The following is a 15,524-nucleotide window of genomic DNA, read 5'->3' as shown; positions in this document are numbered from 1 at the left end:
CCTTTTCCTGTACTCCACAATCATCTCCTTTGTCTTGATCACGTTGAGGGAGAAGTTGTTATCCTGGCACGACACTGCCAGGTCTCTGACCACCTCCCTCCCTCTGAAGTAAATCCTTTGCATCCGACTCGTTAAAGAAAAATTGTTCGTCCAGTACAAGGTGAGTAATCGCTGTCCTGAAATCCAGAAGCTCTTTTCGGTCATAAGAGACGGTGGCAGAAACATTATGTACAAAATAAGTTACAAATAACACACAGATCTGGGGAAGGAGGCACAGACCTTCCAGAAGGACAATGATCTCTGCAGCACTCCACCAATCAGGCCTTTATGGTAGACTGACTGCCCACTTGGGAGTTTTCCAAAAGGCACCTAAAAAGACTCTCAGACCATGAGAAACAAGATTCTCTGGTCTGATGAAACCAAGATTAAATTATTTGGCCTGAATGCCATGCATCACGTCTGGAAGAAACCTGGCACCATCCCTACGATGAAGCATGCAGGGACTGGGAGACAAGTCAGTATCGAGGGAAAAATGAACGGAGCAAAGTACAGAGAGATCCTTGATGAAAACCTACTCCAGAGTGCTCAGGACCTCAGACTGGGGCCAAGGTTCAGCTTCCAACAGGACAATGACCCTAAGCACACAGCCACGACAATGCAGGAGTGGCTTCAGGACAATTCTCTGAATGTCCTTGATTGGCACAGCCAGAGCCCGGACTTGAACCGGATCGCAAATCTCTGAAGAGACCTGAAAATAGCTGTGCAGCCACGCTCCCCATCCAACCTGACAGAGCTTGAGAGGATCTGCAGAGAAGAAACTCCCCAAATACAGGGGTGCCAAGCTTGTAGTGTCATACCCAAGAAGACTCGAGGCAGTATCGATGCCAAAGGTGCTTCATCAAAGTACTGAGTAAAGGGTCTGAATACTTATGTAAATGTGATGTTTCAGTTTTTTATTTCTACATTTCTACATGGGGTATTGTGTTTAGATTGATGAGTTAAAAAATTTTTTATCCATTTTAGAATACGGCTGTAACGTAACAAAATGTGGAAAAGGTCAAGGGGTCTGAATGGTTTCCGAATTCACTGTAGGCCTACTGCAGCAATGATTGGTTATGGCGCACCAGTCTGTGTAGAGTATAGGCCTGAGTAGTGCCTGTCAATGCAATAGAATCCTACTCCAATGCACTCTGCCTACAAGAAAATCTCTTGCACAATTAGTTTTGCATACTAGATGTCGACCGATTAATCGGAATGGCCGATTAATTAGGGCCGGTTTCAAGTTTCCATAGCAATCGGTAATCTGCATTTTTGGACACAGTCTGTGGCCGATTACATTGCACTCCACAAGGAGACTGCAGGCTGACTACCTGTCACGCGAGTGCAGCAAGAAGCCAAGGTAAGTTGCTAGCTAGCATTAAACTTACCTTATAAAAAACAATCATTCTTAACATAATCACTAGTTAACTACACATGGTTGATGATATTACTAGTTTATCTAGCTTGTCCTGCGTTGCATATAATCGATGCTGTGCCTGTTAATTAATTTCTCATCGAATCACAGTCTACTTCGCCAAACGGGTGATGATTTAACAAGCACATTCACGGAAAAAAAGCACTGTCTTTTTATGACTTCAAGCCTTTCAACTCCCGAGATTAGGCTGGTGTAACTGATGTGAAATGGCTAGCTAGTTAGCGGGGTGCGCGCTAATAGCGTTTCAATCGGTGACGTCACTCGCTCTGAGACCTTAAAGTAGTTGTTCCTCTTGCTCTGCAAGGGCCGCGGCTTTTGTGGAGCGATGGGTACGATGCTTCGAGTGTGGCTGTTGTCGATGTGTTCCTTGTTCGAGCCCAGGAGGGGCGAGGAGAGGGACGGAAGCTATACTGTTACACTGGCAATACTATAGTGCCTATAAGAACATCCAATAGTCAAAGGTATATGAAATACAAGTGGTAGAGAGAAATAGTCCTATATTTACTATAATAACTACAACCTAAAACTTCTTACCTGGGAATATTGAAGACTCTTGTTAAAACGAACCACCAGCTTTCATTTGTTCGCATGTTCTGAGCAAGGTACTTAAACATTTGCTTTTTTACATGGCACATATTGCACTTCTACTTTCTTCTCCAACACTTTGTTTTTGCATTATTTAAACCAAATTGAACATGTTTCATTATTTATTTGAGGCTAAATTGATTTTATTGATGTATTTATTAAGTTAAAATAAAAGTGTTCATTCAGTATTGTTGTAATTGTCATTATTACAAATAAATAAATAAAAATATTAATCGGCCGATTAATCAGTATCGCCCTTTTTTGGTCCTCCAATAATTGGTATCGGCGTTGAAAAATCATAATTTGTCGACCTCTATTGCATACTAAATCTTGCATAGTTTTTTTTTTCGGTATGGCACATTGAAAGTGTATAATATTGCACTGATTCAATTCCCACAGTAGAGCGATATGTTGACAGTGTTAAATAAAGGGGAAAACTAGAAAGTTCAATCTCGTTCTTCTCTGCGCAGCTGACATTTCTTCTGCACCGTCCGAGGGAAGTTGTGCGCGCTCGCAGCTTAGAGGGAACATTGGCCATAACACAGAGATTTAGCCTTCCATTTCTCTCTGCAGCTTTCTAAATACTTAACACGTTTTTTTTAATCAATAACAGCTGTTTCATCAGGAGGTAAAGTTAAAACACACACACATTTGGTTGCACTCACACAGGCTTGGAGTCTCATACAGTATTGTAGCCCACTGAGGGTTTTTATGAGAGTCCTTTCATGAATGAATTATTACCATGTCAGTTCGATGGAATGCCTCATTGAGTCAAATGTGTTAATTAATGGTGCAATCATAAAACTTTTGGCAGACCCAAATAATTGTGGTTTCTAAACTGGATGTTCTCAGTGAGCTGATGAGGTCACTGAAATTTCACAGGGTCGTACAGTAGCTTTGTTTGCTTGCACATTCTCTCTCTTCTCTCTGCCTGAGCTGCTCTCCTGTTCAGAAACCAAATCCTCCAACAATCTAGCAAGGCAACTCAATATGCATCTGTCATTCTGTAACATTTTAATTGATGCTGAGAGGGAAGCAGGGCAATTAAATGGTGGTGTTAAAAGAGCTAAGGCGAGCGATACATACAAACTGCTTTGAACCCTTGAGAAATTGTACATGCAATTACACAATGCCTTGTACCCTATAGGCTAGATACTGGTGAATGTAATAGCCTGTGTACAATTTGAAGATTAGACCTAGCCATTGTCAGCTGAACTGAGCAGATCATAGCACCAAGAACCAAGGATGAAATGATGATATATTGTTAACTTCCTATTATTAACTGTGAGAGAATCCTTTGACAGACAAATAATAATGTCTAGTTACACTACATGACCAAAAGTATGTGGACAGCTGTTCATAGAAGATCTCATTCCAAAATCATTGGCCACTCTTCTGGGATGGCTTTTTTTTATGTATGTACCTTTATTTAACCAGGAAAAGGCCATTTAAGCCCAGTCTATTTTTCAATGGAGACCTGGCCAAGAAGGGAGCGACAATCAACAGATTACAGAATTAAATATACAACAAGATGATCCAGCCTAAAAAAAAACTTTACTCTCTGTAACAGAGTATCCCATCAATATTTTAAAATTAATTCAGTGGCACTCACATATCTAGATGAAGCATGGACTGTAGACTATTCCATGCCTCTGGTGCACAAGACGAGAAGGCAGCCTTGCCTAATACTGGAAATGTCCTGGGGTCTTTAAGTAGCAACCACCTAACAGACCTGGTATGGTAACTGCTGGTGGTGAAGGAGACCAGATTACAGAGATAAAGAGGGGGTTTCCCCAAAATGGCATTGTATTTGTACACATACAAATGTAGAATAAATCTGAATAAAACACATGACCCCTTTTGCAAACAGGAGATTAATTTTCTGTTTGAAACAAACAGAAAACCCCATCCCACTCAACTTCAAGCCTATGGAGGGTGGACTGACAACTAGAGGTCGACTGATTATGATTATTGGAGGACAAAAAAAGCAGATCAGACGATTTTTTGAATATATTTGTAATAATGACAATTACAACAATAGTGAATTAACACTTTTATTTTAACTTAATATAATACATCAATAAAATCAATTTAGCCTTGAAAAAATAATGAAACATGTTCTATTTGGTTTACATAACGCAAAAACAAAGTGTTGGAGAAGAAAGTAAAAGTGCAATATGTGCCATGTAAGAAAGCTAACGTTTAAGTTCCTTGCCCAGAACATGAGAACATATGAAAGCTGGTGGTTCCTTTTAACATGAGTCTTCAATATTCCCAGGTAAGAAGTTTTAGGTTGAAGTTATTATCGGATTTATAGGACTATTTCTCTCTATACCACTTGTATTTCATATACCTTTGACTATTGGATGTTCTTATAGGCTCTTTAGTATTGCCAGTGTAACAGTATAGCTTCCGTACCGCTCCTCACTCCTACCTGGGGTCGAACCAGGAACACAACGACAACAGCCACCCTCGAAGCAGCGTTACCCATGCAGAGCAAGGGGAATAACTACTCCAAGTCTCAGAGCGAGTGACGTTTGAAATGCTATTAGCGCGCACCTTGCTAAATAGCTAGCCATTTCACATCATATCATTACACCAGCCTAATCTCGGGAGTTGATAGGCTTGAAGTCATAAACAGCAGAGCTGCTGGCAAAACGCACGAAAGTGCTGTTTGAATGAATGCTTATGAGCCTGCTGGTGCCTACCATCACTCAGTCATGCTGCTCTATCAAATCATAGACATAATTATAACATAATAACACACAGAAATGCGAGCCTTAGGTCATTAATATGGTCGAATCAGGAAACTATCATCTCGAAAACAAGATGTTTATTCTTTCAGTGAAATACGTAACGGTTCCGTATTTTATCTAACGGGTGGCATCCATCAGTCTAAATATTCCTGTTACATTGCACAACCTTCACTGTTATGTCATAATTACGTAAAATTCTGGCAAATTAGTTCGCAATGAGCCAGGCGGCCCAAACGGTTGCATATACCCTGACTCTGTGTGCAATGAACGCAAGAGAAGTGACAATTTCACCTGGTTAATATTGCCTGCTAACCTGGATTTCTTTTAGCTGAATATGCAGGTTTAAAAATATATACTTCTGTGTATTGATTTTAAGAAAGGCATTGGTGTTTATGGTTAGGTACACGTTGGAGCAACGACAGTCCTTTTTCACGAATGCGCACTGCATCGATTATATGCAACGCAGGACACGCTAGATAAACTAGTAATATCATCAACCATGTGTAGTTATAACTAGTGATTATGATTGATGTTGGACTAGTTAACCGTAAGGTTGCAAGATTGAATCCCTGAAGTGACGAGGTATAAATCTGTCGTTCTGCCCCTGAACAAGGCAGTTAACCCACCGTTCCTAGGCTGTCATTGAAAATAAGAATGTGTTCTTAAGACTTGCCTAGTTAAATAAAGATTAAATAAAGGTGTAGTAAAAAATCTAATACATTTAAAAAAAATAGGAGTCCAAAATTACCAATTTCCGATTGTTATGAAAACTTTAAATCGGCCCTAGTTAATCGGCCATTCCGATCAATCGGTCGACCTCTACTGACAACCCTCTACCACATTTGCTATTGGTGTCAACTAGGGCTGGCACAATTACTGTATAACCCACGATTATGGAGGAAGACCTTCATGAAAATAAAATAACCGTTTAAAACAAAAATAATAAGACTTATTTCATTTTTAAACAGTTGACTGAAGACGGGATTTGTGAGGACATGTATTATTTATTACATTGTTAGCCCAGAAAATCTTAAGTGTTATTACATACAGCTGGGGAAAATTATTGGATATCAGAGCAGTGTCAACTTATCAGCACTACGACCAGGAATACGACTTTCTCGAAGCGGACCATTTCTTCGTACCACCCAGGGCATTTGAACTGATCCCAGAGGCCAACCCAAAACAACGCCGCCGGAGGAGAGGGAGTCAGAGAGGTTGTCTAGTCAGACTTAGGAGGCGCGCACACCCCCAACGCTTCCGAGTATATTACTTCGCTAATGTCCAATCCCTCGATATCAAAGTTGACAAGATCAGGGCAAGAATTGCTTTCCAGAGAAACATCAGGGATTGTAACATTCTCTGTTTCATGGCTCTGTCGGGATATGCTGTCGGAATCGGTACAGCCACCTGGATTTTCAGTGCATCGCGCCGACAGGAATAAACATCTCTCTGAGAAGAAGAAGGGCAGGGGTGTATGTTTCATAATTAATGACTTATGGTGTAATTGTAACAACATACAACTTATCAGTGGTGTGGGGGCTGTGCTTTGGCAAAGTGGTTGGGGTAATATCCTGCCTATCTGGCCCTGTCCGGGGGTATCATTGGATGGGGCCACAGTGTCTCCTGACCCCTCCTGTCTCAGCCTCCAGTATTTATGCTGCAGTAGTTTATGTGTCGGGGGGCTAGGGTCAGTCTGTTATATCTGGAGTACTTCTCATGTCTTATCCGGTGTCCTGTGTGAATTTAAGTATGCTCTCTCAAATTCTCTCTTTTTCTCTTTCTTCCTTTCTCTCTCTCGGAGGACCTGAGCCCTAGGACCATGCCTCAGGACTACCCGGCATGATGACTCCTTGCTGTCCCCAGTCCAACTGGCCGTGCTGCTGCTCCAGTTTCAACTGTTCTGCCTGCGGCTATGGAACCCTGACCTGTTCACCGGACGTGCTACCTGTCACAGACCTGCTGTTTTCAACTCTCTGGAGACAGCAGGAGCGGTAGAGATACTCTCAATGATTGGCTATGAAAAGCCAACTGACATTTAGTCCCGAGGTGCTGACTTGTTGCACTCTCGACAACTACTGTGATTATTATTATTTGACCATGCTGGTCATTTATGAACATTTGAACATCTTGGCCATGTTCTGTTATAATCTCCACCCGGCACAGCCAGAAGAGAACTGGCCACCCCTCATAGCCTGGTTCCTCTCTAGGCTTCTTCCTAGGTTTTGGCCTTTCTAGGAAGTTTTTCCTAGCCACGGTGCTTCTACACCTGCATTGTTTGCTGTTTGGAGTTTTAGGCTGGGTTTCTGTACAGCACTTTGAAATATCAGCTGATGTAAGAAGGGCTATATAAATAAATTTGATTTGTTTGATACAGGAACTCAAGTCCTTTTGTTCACCTGACCTAGAATTCCTCACAATCAAATGCTGACCGTATTATCTCCCAAGATAATTATCTTCGGTTATTGTCACAGCAGTGTATATCCCCCCTCAAGCCGATACCACGACGGCCCTCAAGGAACTTCACTGGACTTTATGCAAACTGGAAACCATAGATCCTGAGGCTGCATTTATTGTAGCTGGGGATTTTAACCTGTTACTCCTACCCCCTACTTTTTCGAACATTCTGTTAAAAATCGCGCAACATTTCAGCGCCCTGCTACTCATGCCAGGAATATATCATATATGCATATGATTAGTATGTGTGGATAGAAAACACTCAGACGTTTATAAAACTGGTTAAATCACGGCTGTGACTATAACAGAACGTGTTTCATCGAAAAGTGCAGGAAAATCTGATCACTGAAAATGGAAAAATATATCCATGCGCCACTTCAACCCATTGATAAAGGTGAACCACATTTAATGGGGCCGCGGTTGCAATACCTACAGCTTCCACACGATGTCAACAGTCTTGTCATTTGCCTACTATTTGTTTCTTGGTCAAACAGACGCAAGGCAACGCCTTTCTTCCGGTCTCCGACCAGATATTTTGGTTGAGATTTACCCGGACATTATTTCCAGACGTACAGCTATAGAATATACATCGCCTCGTGATCAATTTGATCTCTTATTAACGTTTACTAATACCTAAAGTTGCATTACAAAAGTATTTCGAAGTGTTTTGTGAAAGTTTATCGTCGACTTTTTTAATTTTAAAAAATGATGTTACGTTATAAAACACTATTTTTTTCCTTGATCACACAGTCTTCATAGATCGATATCTAGGCTATATATGGACCGATTTAATCGGAAAAAAAGACCCAATAGTGATGTTTATGGGACATCTAGGAGTGGCAACAAAGAAGATGGTCAAAGGTAATGAATGTTTTATATTTTATTTGTGCGTTTTGTGTAGCGCCGACTATGCTAATTATTTTGTTTACGTCCCCTGCGGGTCTTTTGGGGTGTTACATGCTATCAGATAATAGCTTCTCATGCTTTCGCCGAAAAGCATTTTAAAAATCTGACTTGTTGCCTGGATTCACAACGAGTGTAGCTTTAATTCACTACCCTGCATGTGTATTTTAATGAACGTTTGAGTTTTAACTAGTACTATTAGCATTTAGCGTAGCGCATTTGCATTTCCAGATGTCTAGATGGGACGCCTGCGTGTCAGGTAGGAGCAAGAGGTTAACAAAGTCAATTTGAGGAAGAGGTTACCTAAATTCGATGAACATATTGGCTGTAGCACTCACGCTGGAAAAACATTGGACCATTGTTAGTCTAACTTCTGGGTGTCACACCCTGACCATAGTTTGCTTTGTATGTTTCTATGTTTTGTTTGGTCAGGGTGTGATCTGAGTGGGCATTCTATGTTGGATGTCTTGTTTGTCTATTTCTATGTCTGGCCTGATATGGTTCTCAATCAGAGGCAGGTGTTAGTCATTGTCTCTGATTGGGAACAATATTTAGGTAGCCTGTTTGGTGTTGGGTTTTGGTGGGTGATTGTTCCTGTCTCTGTGTTTGCACCAGATAGGGCTGTTTTGGGTTTTCACGTTTCTTGTTTTTGTTAGTTTGTTCATGTTGAAGTGCTTTATTAAACACGAATCAAAATAACCACGCTGCGCTTTGGTCCGCCTCTCCTTCAACTCAAGAAAACCGTTACACTGGGATGCATACAAGGGTCTCCCCCGCCCTCCTTTCGGCAAATCTGACTACGACTCCATTTTGCTCCTCCCTTCCTATAGGCAGAAACTCAAACAGGAAGCACCCGTGCTAAGGACTATTCAACACTGGTCTGACCAATCGGAATCCACGCTTTAAGGTTGTTTTGAGCAGGCGGACTGGGATATGTTCCGGGTAGCCTCTGAGAATAATATGTACAGTGTACACCGAAATGTCACTGAGTTTATCAAGAAGTGTATAGGAGATGTTGTACAAACTGTGACTATTAAAACCTACCCTAACCAGAAACTGTGGATAGATGGCAGCATTCACACAAAACTGAAAGCACGAACCACCGCATTTAAACATGGCAAGGTGAAGGGAATATGGCAGAATACAAACTGAGTAGTCTTTCCCTCTGCAAGGCAAGTAAACAGGCAAAACGTCAATATCGAGACAAAGTGGAGTCGCAATTCAACGGCTCAGACATGAGACGTATGTGGCAGGGTTTACAGAAAATCACGGACTACAAAAGGAAAACCAGCCACGTTGCGGACACACACGTCTTGCTGCCAGACAAGGTAAACACGTTCTTTGACCGCTTTGAGGATAACAGTTCCACCGACGCGGCCAGCTACCAAGGACTGTGGGCTCTCCTTCTCCTTGGCCGACATGAATAAAACATTTAAACGTGTTAACCCTCTCAAGGCTGCCCGGCTCAGACGGCATGCCTAGCCGCGTCCTAAGAGCATGCGCAGACCAGCTGGCTGGTGTGTTTACGGACATATTCAATCTCTCCCTATCCCAGTCTGCTGTCCCCACATGCTTCAAAATGGCCACCATTGTTCCTGTACCCAAGAACGCAAAGGTAACTGAACTAAATGACTATCGCCCTGTAGCACTCACTTCTGTCATCATGATGTGCTTTGAGAGACTAGTCAAGGATCATATCACCTCCACCTTACCTGTCACCCTAGACCCACTTCAATTTCTTTACCACCCCAATAGGTCCACAGACGATAAATTCGCCATCACACTGCACACTGCCCTATCCTATCTGGACAAGAGGAATACCTATGTAAGAATGCTGTTCATTGACTATAGCTCAGCATTCAACACCACAGTACCTTCCAAGCTCATCATTAAGCTTGAGGCCCTGGATCTCAACTCCGCGCTGTGCAATTGGGTAATGAACTTCCTGACGGGCCGCCCCCAGGTGGTGAAGGTTGGAAACAACATCTCCACTTCGCTCATCCTCAACACTGGGGCCCCACAAGGGTGCATGCTCAGCCCCCTCCTGTACTCCCTGTTCATCCATGACTGCGTGGTCATGCACACCTCCAACTCAATCATTAAGTTTGCAGATGACACAACAGTATTAGTGTTGATTACCAGGGAGGAGGTGAGGACTCATGGAATGTGGTGTCAGGAAAATAACCTCTCACTCAACGTCAACAAAACAAAGGGGATGATCGTAGACTTCAGGAAACAGCAGAAGGAGCACCCCCCTATCCACATCGACGGTAGAGCAGTGGAGAAGGTGAAATATTTTAAGTTCCTCGGGGGTACACATCACTGACAAACTGAAACGGTCCAGCCACACAGACAGTGCCTCTTCAACCTCAGGCTTGTCACCTAAAACCATCACAAACTTTTTGAGAGCATCCTGTCGGGCTGTATCACCGCCTGGTACGGTAACTGCACCACCCACAACCGCAGGGCTCTCCAGAGGTGTTGCAGTCTGCACAACGCATCATCTGTACCTGCCCTCCAGGACACCTACAGCACCTGATGTCACCGGAAGGCCAAAAAGATCATCAAGGACAACAACCATCCGAGCCACTGCCTGTTCACACCGCTATCATCTAGATGGCGAGGTCAGTACAGGTGCATCAAAGCTGGGACCAAGAGACTGCAGCTTCTATCTCAAGGCCATCAGACCATTAAACAGCCATCACCAGCACAGAGAGGCTGCTACGTATATACAGACTTAAAATCATTGGCCACTTTAATAAATGGAACACTAGTCACTTTAATAATGCCACTTTAACAATGTTTACATATCTTGCATTACTCATCTCATATGTACAGTTTATACTGTATTCTATACTATCTATTGCATCTTAGCCTATGCCACTTTGAAATTGCTCATCCATATATTTATACATTCTTATAAATATATAGGCTCAAGCATTTCACTACACTCACAATAACATCTGCTAACCATGTGTACGTGACCAATACAATTTGATTTGATTTGAGTCTGTTTCTGCAGTAACATGGATGCTTCTCACCTTGATTAAACTTTGTTGCTCCTTGCTGAAACAAGCAAGGTGTTGTAGCAAACGAGTCTTCGGTTGCCTAGGCAACACCCCCCACAATGCAGCCGCAGCACATATAGAAATAGAATGAATAGAACTGGCTTGGAACCTGCAACCCTGGTAATTTAACTGGTAAACTCATGGGTACACTCGCAATGAGAGGAGAAAATGTGCTATTCTAACAGTTATTATGGAGACTGCGGTCATTTGGCTGACCGTCAACCATTTCCATGACCATCACAGCCCTAGTGTCAACCCATATCTTTACACCGGCATTAGCGCACAACCAGGTTCACGGAGAATCCTTCCAATAACATTTCATTTTACAAAACCAACTCACACGGAGAGCTCTGAAAACAAACAGCACACACTTTCCCTGTTTTTGCGACACAAAACAATTCTGGTGAACAATTTTCTGGTAATGAGGGTCGTTTAAACCCAATTAAACTCTTCATGTCAGTAGACATTCAATATTGCTGCTTCTTACTGGAATAATGTGCCACATAATGTGGTAGAATAATTTGCTACATAATGTGGACAGTGTTTGGACATCCTGGCCTGAACACTGTCAGGTCAGTGGCTCCATTGACTGTCTCCTCACCCCCAAATTTGCTCCTTGGTTCCAGCACCTGTTACTGGGCAACTGGCTATGAACCATTGGAACCAGGTTCTCTACTGTGACTACAGACCTCCTCGGCACTTTAAAGGCTACATACAGTAACTTTGCAAATGACTTATAACATTTGTTTTCTTCAGATAAACTATTATGACAGTGCACACTTCAGTCCAGTCATCACAAGCAAGCACCTGTCAGCTGCAGTCAGTCACCTGTTGTGGAGCTGGAAATATTTTTAAGCTTTGATGTCATGATTGTGAAATGGATAATAGGCTAACTCTGAAGGTTATGGATATAGAAATGTTTAATAGAGAAGAGACAAGCTTTTATCTTATCATATGTAAGGTCAACTGAACTGTAGTGACTAAGAAGGTCACAACAACCAAATGGTTTGAATTCATCTGAACTTTGTGTCAGACTCAAAGCACTTTCCAGGTAGCCTACCATCACACAGTTCAGTGAGGACATGCTATGTTCATTCAATTAATCTGCCCCTTTTCATCAAAATGGAAACGGACCTTTCAGTATGAAGAACGTTTCAGAAAGAACTACAATAACTTTTTAAAGCATCTGAGGTTTACATGAGTTCCAAAAAGCAAGGAAGTGTCTTATGTAAACACAGAACAAACTTACTTCAACATAACTCAAACCAAGGGTGAGCAAGTATACTGCATATGGGTTGGGTCTTGACTAGAGGTCGACCGATTAATCGGAATGGCCGATTAATTATGGCTGATTTCAAGTTTTCATAACAATCGGAAATCTGTATTTTTGGGCGTCAATTTGCCGATTTTTTTATTATTATTATTTTTATACCTTTATTTAACTAGGCAAGTCCGTTAAGAACATATTCTTATTTTCAATGACGGCCTAGGAACGGTGGGTTAACTGCCTCGTTCAGGTGCAGAACGACAGATTTTCACCTTGTCAGCTCGGGGGATCCAATCTTGCAACCTTACAGTTAACTAGTCCAAAGCAATAACGACCTGCCTCTCTCTCGTTGCACTCCACAAGGAGACTGCCTGTTACACAAATGCAGTAAGCCAAGGTAAGTTGCTAGCTAGCATTAAACGTATCTTATAAAAAACAATCAATCATAATCACTAGTTAACTACACATGGTTGATGATATTACTAGATATTATCTAGCGTGTCCTGCATTGCATATAATCTGACTGAGCATACAAGCATACATGTATCTAAGTATCTGACTTAGCGGTGGTAGGCAGAAGCAGGCGCGTAAACATTCATTCAAACAGCACTTGCGTGCATTTTGCCAGCAGCTCTTCGTAGTGCGTCAAGCATTGTGCTGTTTATGAATTCAATTTTATCAACTCCCGAGATGAGGCTCTTGTAACCGAAGTGAAATGGCTAGCTAGTTAGCGCACGCTAATTGTCGTTGTGTTGCTGGTTCGAGCCCAGGGAGGAGCGAGGAGAGGGACGGAAGCTACTGTTACACTGGCAATACTAAAGTGCCAATAAGAACATCCAATAGTCAAAGGTTAATGATATACAAATGGTATAGAGGGAAATAGTCCTATAATTCCTATAACAACTACAACCTAAAATGTCTTACCTGGGAATATTGAAGACTCGTGTTAAAAGGAACCACCAGCTTTCATATGTTCTCATGTTCTGAGCAAGGAACTGAAACGTTAGCTTTCTTACATAGCACATATTGCACTTTTACTTTCTTCTCCAACACTTTGTTTTTGCATTATTTAAACCAAATTGAACATGTTTCATTATTTACTTGAGGCTAAATTGATTTTATTGATGTATTATATTAAGTTAAAATAAGTGTTAATTCAGTATTGTTGTAATTGTCATTATTACAAATACATTTTTTTTTAAATCAGCCGATTAATCGGTATCGGCTTTTTTGGTCCTCCAATAATCAGTATTGGTGTTGAAAAATCATAATCGGTCGACCTCTAGTCTTGACTTCAAAACCACCACCTCATATACATTTCAAGCATCAAACAAGACCACATTACTATGTAATAAACTATTTCTGATCCATTAAAAACAGGATATCATTTTAGCACTTAACATTACAGAATATAATGAAGTGCAATAGCATTGTTAATGGTATGGTAACAAGTTAGTTTCTCACAATAAACACGGGAATACACCTACTTGGTTTTATTATAGAGGTGTAACAACACAAGAACAGTATGGTAAAATGGAAGGTTTTGAGGATAGGGTTAAAAAGGGGTGGGATACCTGTTATTCTAGTTACTATGCCACACAATGTGTGGTGTTTTACATTAAAAAATATATAATTCGTCTATACTGTACTTAAATGAATTGGTATCTGGTCAAATAATGGTTTTCGTTGTGTGTAACTAACGTGTTACTATACCATTACCATGTTATTCCTAGTAGTATCAAAGCCAACAGCTGTTGTTGTTTTTTGTCTCTTGTAGGAATGCATTGCTGACAGTTTACACATTTCCCAAGCACGCCAAAATGAGCGGCAATTTCAGCGTGAGACTATAAAATCAAATAAGGCCAACAGGATTTAGTTCAGCAAGGTTCTGAGTGGCCTGATAACAGCGACAAAATCTGACAAGTTGCACAGCTAACGTTTTTGAACATACGTTTAAGCTATGGTTGGACTCAATAGAAATGTCTAAAGAGTTTAGTTAAGATTTAACAGATTGACTTAAAGCTCGAGCTGTCAACGAGCGCACTTTCACAAGAAAGCCCCCCCCCACACTTTGCTCAACAAATAATTGATTTTAAAGTGAGGCCCTATCGCTCACTATTAAACACACTTCCCGCATAATAGCAATAGACATGTTTATTTAACGCTCTGTTTCTTGCTTCAATGTGAACTCACAGCGCTTCCAGTCAAACACGTTTCCAATGTATTCATCCTCCTTGCTAACTCTTCCTCCACTAGACAGCCTGAGAAAAGCCGAAACTAAACTCTCCTAATAGCTCGCTAAGTTAGTCTACTTTCTCTCCTCAAACCTAACTAAACACAGTCCAAGCTGTACTTGATAGTTTCTCTAAAGACGAACACACTGAACTTGAGTCAAAATATTTACCTGGGAAATGTCATGGATATCTCAGTAGGAAAAGTTTTCCAACGGCTTAACTCCACATGAATCCTCTGATGGACCAAAGGTACTGCGCGAGCTCCTCCCTCTCTCCATGAGGTCATTTATAACCTTGGTCGTGCGCGCAACTGCGCATCGACTGCAGTGCACCGTACTGGTAACCATGCAGACCACCATGCATAGTGCATGCCTAAAGTGCATAATCGTATTTAATCAAAGTACAGTAGTGATGCGCATTAACAAAACCCTTTGCTGTTGTTTTGTTGTTGTTACGTTTATTCTATGTAGGCCGACAGACATTACATTTGCGAAACGTATTTGATGTGGTGTAAAATGACTTGCTGAACGAAGATTGCTGGATTAGTGTTTCATTGAGTGATATTTAATGTGAAGTAAATTACAAGTGCTTTAGGCTTGCTTTTTATACCATTATAGTCAGGTGTATGGCGACACCGTGAGGCACAAACTGCTATCTCAATCAACTGTCTTTTCAAGTATTTTCAATTTTCAGGACGGAAGTGACCGGTCTGAAATTTAAAAAATGTGCAACTTTTAAAACATTTTTATTTATTTGGAAGCTCCCGAGTGGCACATTAGTCTA

The 15,524-nt window shown here is 41.4% G+C and overlaps 1 protein-coding gene across 1 annotated transcript in view; it reads right to left on the bottom strand.

Annotated features, from left to right (window-relative positions):
• LOC115108441 (protein TANC1-like) overlaps positions 1-14,991 on the bottom strand; it is a 296,178-nt gene extending 281,187 nt beyond the window's left edge. The window contains exon 1 of the mRNA XM_029632769.2: positions 14,912-14,991. The gene's annotated coding sequence lies outside the window, so the exon portion shown is untranslated. The remainder of the gene's footprint in view (positions 1-14,911) is intronic.
• Between the last annotated feature and the right edge of the window lie 533 nt (positions 14,992-15,524).

Source organism: Oncorhynchus nerka, linkage group LG3, assembly GCF_034236695.1.
Source record: "Oncorhynchus nerka isolate Pitt River linkage group LG3, Oner_Uvic_2.0, whole genome shotgun sequence".
Taxonomy (NCBI): Eukaryota; Metazoa; Chordata; class Actinopteri; order Salmoniformes; family Salmonidae; genus Oncorhynchus; species Oncorhynchus nerka.
This window is presented reverse-complemented; position numbering and strand designations above follow the sequence as displayed.